The sequence below is a fragment of the Rattus norvegicus genome, chromosome 6 (assembly GCF_021556685.1).
Source record: "Rattus norvegicus strain SHRSP/BbbUtx chromosome 6, alternate assembly SHRSP_T2T, whole genome shotgun sequence".
In the NCBI taxonomy this organism is placed as follows: Eukaryota; Metazoa; Chordata; class Mammalia; order Rodentia; family Muridae; genus Rattus; species Rattus norvegicus.
In genome coordinates this window covers 84055230-84061343 of record NC_141539.1, presented here as the reverse complement: position 1 = coordinate 84061343, position 6114 = coordinate 84055230, and the positions used below count along the sequence as shown (strand labels likewise).

The 6114-nt window shown below is 36.3% G+C and overlaps 1 non-coding gene across 1 annotated transcript; it reads left to right on the top strand.

Moving 5' to 3' along the window:
• Positions 1 to 853: 853 nt before the first annotated feature.
• Positions 854 to 961, top strand: LOC120093300 (U6 spliceosomal RNA). Its single transcript, XR_015623654.1, has one exon. It is a non-coding gene; the product is annotated as a U6 spliceosomal RNA (small nuclear RNA).
• The last annotated feature ends 5153 nt before the right edge of the window (positions 962 to 6114 follow it).

Sequence of the window (6114 nt, the reverse complement as noted above, 5' to 3'; positions counted from 1 at the left end):
TAAACGTGCAGAATCCCATGAGATTGGGTTTGCTAACACCAGTCTGGTCTGAGAAAGTTTCCCTTCAGCTCACTCAACACTTCTTCAGCGTCCTTGCCTTTGTCTTGTAATTCTCACACATAAAATATAATTATAGATAAAATCCCTCCTGAGACTAGCTTTTCATTGTCTCTCCAAAGTACATTTTACTCAAGCATTAAATCACATCTCTGCTCATCTCCCAACACTAACTACAACTGGGATTCTTGTTTTCTAGTGTTAAAGTGGCCAGTTTATATTCTCTCTATAAACTTTTCGAGTTCCAGTTAATTATTCTTGTATCTTCACAGTTAAAATCATATTAAGTCCTTGATATAATAAGTAATGAATAAGCATCATTAATTTATAGCAAAAAAAATGATGAGTGAAATACATCATTTGGAAGCTAGTTTATTTACGAGCATTTAATTCAGAACATTTAAAAGCTATTTTATTCCTTTTATATGTATTGTTTCTGTCAATTCTGTGGCTTTTAGCAATAACCTTCTGTTGAATTTCATCTAATCCCTGATAATAACTATTTTATCTTCTTGTTATAAACCATCTGGCCTTTGAATTTTTTAGCTATCGTCACATGATATTAAGCCTCATTCAATATGCCCAGGTGACATTTTACTTCTTTTTTTTTTTAGTAAATTTGTTTTATTTCAGTAAAATAAGAATTTTAACAAGAACAGGTGTGTCAAAACTGTGATCTTTACCTTTTGTACTAAAACTGTGCTTAAATCTTCTGCAATTAAGTTATCTTACAAATCTAGAAAATCTGGCTGATTTCAGTTTCTAAGTGTTTGAGTTACCTTGAAACTCTAAGTCTGTGCTTGCTTTGGCAGCACATATACTAAAACTGGAATGACAGAGAGGAGATTGGCATGGCCGCTGCACACAGAATGACACTGAAATTCGAGGAGCATTCCATATCTTTACCAGAAAAGAAATTCCTCCCATCACATAATAATAAAAACAAAAAATGCATAAAACAAAGAAAGGATGTTAAAAGCAGTAAGGGAAAAAGGTCAAGTAACATATAAATGCAGACCTAACAGAATTTTACCAGACTTCTCAACAGAGACTATGAAAGCTAGAAGATCCAGGGAAGATGTCATACAGACTCTAAGACAACACAAAAGCCAGACTAGGCTAAAATATCCAACAAAACTCTGAATTAATGTAGATGGAGAAACTAAGATATTCCATGACAAAAACAAATTTAAACAATATCTTTCTACAAATCCAGCCCTAGAAAGGATAATAGATGGACAACTCTAACATAAGGAAGGAATCTACTCCCAAGAAAAAGTAAGAAATTAATCTTCTTTCAACAAATACAAAAAAAAAAAAAAGATAGCCACACAAATTGAATTCCACTTCCAACAACAAAAATAAAAGGAAACAACAATTACTGGTCCTTAATATTTCTTAACATCAATGGACTCAATTTCCCAGTAAAAAGACATAGACTAACAGACTGGATACATAAAGAGGACCCAGTATTTTGCTGCATATGGGAAAAGTACCTCACTGACAAGGATAGACACTACCTCAGAATAAAAGGGTGGAAAAAATTGAAGCAAATGGTCCCAAGAAACAAGCTGGAATAGTGACTTTAGCATCAAATAAAATCTACTTTCAACCAAAAGTTAACAAAAAAGACGAGGAAAGACATTTCATACTCATCACAGGAGAAATCTACCAAGATGAACTCTCAATTCTGAACATCTATGCCCCAGATGCTAGATACCCACATTCATAAAAGAAAAATTGCTAAAGCTCAAAGCATACATTGAACCTCACACAGTAACAGTGGGAGATGCCAACAACCCACTCTCACCAATGGACAGGTAACAGAAACAGAAAATACACAGAGAATCAGTGAAACTGACAGAAGTTTGACGCAAAAGGGTTTAACAGTTATCTATAGAACATTTCATTCTAAAACAAAAGAATATACCTTCTTCTCAGCACCTCATAGTACCTTCTCCAAAATTTACCATATAATCAGTCACAAAACAGGCCTCAATATACAAAAAGATTGAAATAATCCCATGTATACTATCAGATGACACAGACTAAGGCTGGTCTTCAATAACAACAACAACAACAACAAAACAACAAGCCCACATGCACATGGAAGCTGAAGAGTGCTCTAATCAATGATAATTTAGTCAAGAAAGATATAAAGAAATTGAAGACTTTTTACAATTTAATGAAAATTAAGACACAACATACTCAAACCTATAGGACACAATGAGGAAAACTAATAGATCTGAGTGCCTCCATAAAGAGATTGGAGAAAGCATACACAAACTGAATATCTGAAAGCTCTAGAATAAAAGAAGCAAAGACAGTTAAAAGGAGTAGACAGCAGAAAATAATAAAACTCTGGGCTGAAATCAACCAAGTGAACAAAAGAGAACTATATAAAGACTCAACAAAATCTGCTTCTTTGAGAAAATCAACAAGGCAGATAAACCCTTAGGCAGAACAGATTCAGTATCCAAATTAACAAACATAGAAATGAAAAGGGAGACATAACAACAGAAAATAAGGAAATTCAAAAAAATTTTCAGATCCTACTACAAAAGCCTATATTCAACAAAACTGGAAAATCTAAATGAAATATACAATTTTCTAGAGAGATACCAGGTACCAAAATTAAATCAGGATCAGATAAACCATCTAAACAGTCCCATAACCCCTAAAGAAATAGAAGCAGTCATTAAAAGTCTCTCAACCAAAAAAAGCCCAGGACCAGATGGATTTAGTGCAGAATTCTATCAGACCTTCAAAGAAGACCTAATTTCCATACTCTTCAACCATTCCACAAAATAGAAACAGAAATGACACTACCTAATTTGTTCTATGAAGCCACATGTATGCTGATACCAAAACCACATAAGAAACCAAAATGAAAGAGATCTTCAGACCAATTTCCCTTAGGAATATTGATACAAAAATACTCAGTAAAATTCTTGCAAACAAAATCCAAGAACAAATCAAAATGACCATTCACCATGATCGAGTAGGCTTCATCAAAGGAATCCAGGGATGGTTGAATATACAGAAATCAATCAGTATAATCCACTATATAAAATTTCAAAGATAAAACCATATTATCATTTCATTACATGCTAAAAAACATTAGACTGTATTGAACACCCCTTCATGATAAAAGTCTTGGAAAGGACAGGAATTCAAAGCCCATACTGAAACATAGGAAAAACAATATACAGCCAACCAGTAGACATCATCAAACTAAATGGAGAGAAACTCAAAGCAATCCAACTAAAATCAGGGACAAGATAAGGTTGCCCACTCTCTATGTATTCAATATAGTACTTGACGTTCTAGCCAGACCAATTAAACAACAAAAGGAGGTGAATGGGATACAAATTGGAAAAAAAGAAGTCAAAATATCACTATTTGCAGATGATGTGATAGTATACTTAAGTGACGCCAAAAGTTCCACCAGAGAACTTCTAAGCCTAACAAACACCTTCAGCAAAGTGACTGGGTATAAATTTAACTCAAGCAAATGAGTAGACTTCCTCTTCTCAAAGGATAAACAGGCTGAGATAGAAATTAGGGAAATGACACCCTTCACAGTAATCTCAAATAATATAAAACATCTTGATGTGACTCTAACCAAGAAAGTGAAAGATCTGTATCACAGGAATTTCAAGTCTCTGAAGAAAGAAATCAAAAAAGATCTCACAAGATGGAAAGAGCTCCCATACTCATGGATTAGCAGGATTAATATAGTAAAAATGGTTATCTTGCTGGAAGCAATCTCCAGATTCAGTGCATTCCCCATCAAAATTCCTACTCGATTCTTTATAGAGTTAGTAAAGAGCAATTTGTAAATTCATTTGTAATAACAAAAAACACAGGATAGGTAAAAACATTCTCAACAATAAAAAACTTCTGGGGGAATCATCATCCCTGACCTCAAGCTGTATTATAGAGCAATCAGGATTAAAAACAAAAATACACAAAAATTGCAGGGACAGACAGGTAGTTCAATGGAATAGAATTGAAGACCCAGAAATGAACCCACACACATATGGCCACTTGATCTCTGAAAAAGGAGCTAAAACTGTCCAGTTGAAAAAAGATATCATTTTCAACAAATGTTGCAGGTTAAACTGTTAGACGGCATGTAGAAGAATGCAAATCGACCCATCCATTTTTTGTTTTGTTTTTCCATTTATTATTTTTATTGTATTTTTAAAATTTACATTTTCAATGTTATTCCCTTTCCTGGTTTCCACAAAGAAACCCACTATTCCACCCCCCTCCCCTGTTTCTATGAAGATGCTCCTTCACCCACCCACCAACTCCCTCCTACCTCCTTGCTCTGACATTCCCTTTCACTAGGATATCAGGCCTTCAAAGGACCAAGGGCTTCTTCTCCCATTGATGCCCAACAAGCTCTATCCTCTGCTACATAATGTGGCTGGAGGAATCGGTGAATACTTATGTACTCTTGGGATGGTGGTTTAGTCCCTGGGAGCTCTGGGGATCTGGTTGATTCATATTATTGTTCTCCTTATAGGGTTGCTAAAGCTCCTTCAGTCCTCTCTGTAACTCCTCTATTGGGGACGCCATTCTCAGTTCAATGGTTGGATCTGAGCAACTGCTTCTGTATGTGCCAGGCTCTGGCAGAGCCTCTCAGGAGACAGATCTACAAAGCTCAAGTCCAAGTGGATCAAGGACCTCCACATATAACCATTAAACTCAAAACTAATAGAAGGAAAGTGGGGAAGAGCCTCAAACCCATGGGCACAGGGGAAATTTTCCTGAACAGAACACCAATGACTTATACTCTAAGATCAAGAATCTACAAATGGGATCTCAGAAAATTGCAAAGTTTCTGTAAGGCAAAGGACACTGTCAATAGGACAAAATGGCAACCAACAGAATGGGAAAAGTCTTTACCAATCTTACATCCAATAGATGGCTAATATCCAAAATATACGAAGAACTCAAGAAGTTAAACTCCAGAGAACCAAATAACTCTATCAAAAATGGGGTACAGAGATAAGCAAAGAATTCTCAGCTGAAGAATATCAAATGGCTGAGAAGTACCCAAAGAAATGTTTAACATACTTATTCATCAGGGAAATGCTAATTAAAACAGCACTGAGATTCTACCTCACAGCAGTCAGAATGGCTAAGATCAAAACCTCAGGTCACAATAGATGTTGGTGAGGATGTAGAAAAAGAGGAACACTCCTCCATTATTAACTGGATTGCAAACTGGTACAACCATTCTGAAAATCAGTATGGTGATTTCTCAGAAAATTGGACACAGTACATGAGGATCCAGCTATAGCACTCCTGGGCATATGCCCAAATGATGCTCTAACATATAACAAGGACACATGCTCTTCTATGTTCATATAGCAGCCTTAATTATATATAGCCAGAAGCTAGAAAGAACCTAGAGGTCCCTCAACAGAGGAATGGATACAGAAATTGTGGTACATTTACACAACAGAGTAAAACTCAGCCATTAAAAACATGACTTCATGTAATTCTTAGGCAAATGGATGGAACCAGAAAATATTCTGAGTAAGGTAACCAAATGAATAAGGTAACAAAACAACATCCGTGGTATGTACTCACTGATAAGTGAATATTAGGAAAAAAGCTTAGAATAATTATACAACTTACAGATCATGTGATGCTCAAGAAGATGGAAGGCCAAAGTGGTGATGCCTCAGTCGAACTTAGAAGGCAGAACAAACTACTCATGGGATGTAGAGGGTGGGAGGGACCAAGGAGGAAGAGAGAAGTGGGAAAGAAAAAGGAGGACAAAATCAGGTGTGGGAGAAGACAGAGTAGAAGTACAGAGGGTCAAGAAATTGAACAGGCATGTGTAGCAATGGAGGATGGTGAACTGGGAGTAGCCAACAGAACGTCCCAGATGCCAGGAAACAAGAGGATCCCAGTACCCAAAGGGGATGACAAAAACTGAAAACCCAACAAAGGGGAGAGAGATCCTGCAAAGACCATATCCCAAGCGGGCCCCCAGTTGATGGATGGGGCCACCTATCCATCTCAAAATTTAACCCA